Source organism: Neopelma chrysocephalum, unplaced genomic scaffold, assembly GCF_003984885.1.
Source record: "Neopelma chrysocephalum unplaced genomic scaffold, ASM398488v2 Primary Assembly neopelma1_97347, whole genome shotgun sequence".
Classification (NCBI taxonomy): domain Eukaryota; kingdom Metazoa; phylum Chordata; class Aves; order Passeriformes; family Pipridae; genus Neopelma; species Neopelma chrysocephalum.
Genome location: NW_020925988.1, coordinates 2,370 through 2,858, shown reverse-complemented (window position 1 = coordinate 2,858; position 489 = coordinate 2,370). Strand labels below are relative to the sequence as shown.

At 39.1% G+C, this 489-nt stretch overlaps 1 protein-coding gene across 1 annotated transcript in view; it reads left to right on the top strand.

Moving 5' to 3' along the window:
* Positions 1 to 489, top strand: part of LOC113961623 (geranylgeranyl transferase type-2 subunit alpha-like) — a gene marked incomplete at its 5' end in the record, with an annotated part of 9,896 nt that overhangs the window by 7,889 nt on the left and 1,518 nt on the right. The gene's annotated exons all lie outside the window — the stretch shown is intronic.

Genomic DNA, 489 nt, shown 5'->3' with positions numbered 1-489 from the left:
CACCCCAAAATCAGTAAAAATCTGCCCCAAAATCAGTAAAATTTATCCCAAAATTCACCCTGAAATTCGCCCCTAAATCGGCAAAATTCACCCCAAAATTCACCCCAAAATCAGTAAAAATCTGCCCCAAAATCAGCAAAATTTATCCCCAAATTGACCCCGAAATTCACCCCAAAAGCAGCAAAATTTATCCCAAAATTGACCCTGAAATTCGCCCCAAAATCAGCAAAATTCGCCCCAAAATTCACCCCAAAATCAGTAAAAATCTGCCCCAAAATCAGTAAAATTTATCCCAAAATTCACCCTGAAATTCGCCCCAAAATTGGCAAAATTCACCCCAAAATTCACCCCAAAATCAGTAAAATTTATCCCAAAAATTCACCCTGAAATTCGCCCCGAAATCAGCAAAATTCACCCAAAATTCACCCTGAAATTCACCCCAAGGAAAATTCACCCCAAAATCTGCCCCAAAATTCCCCTTAAAATCTG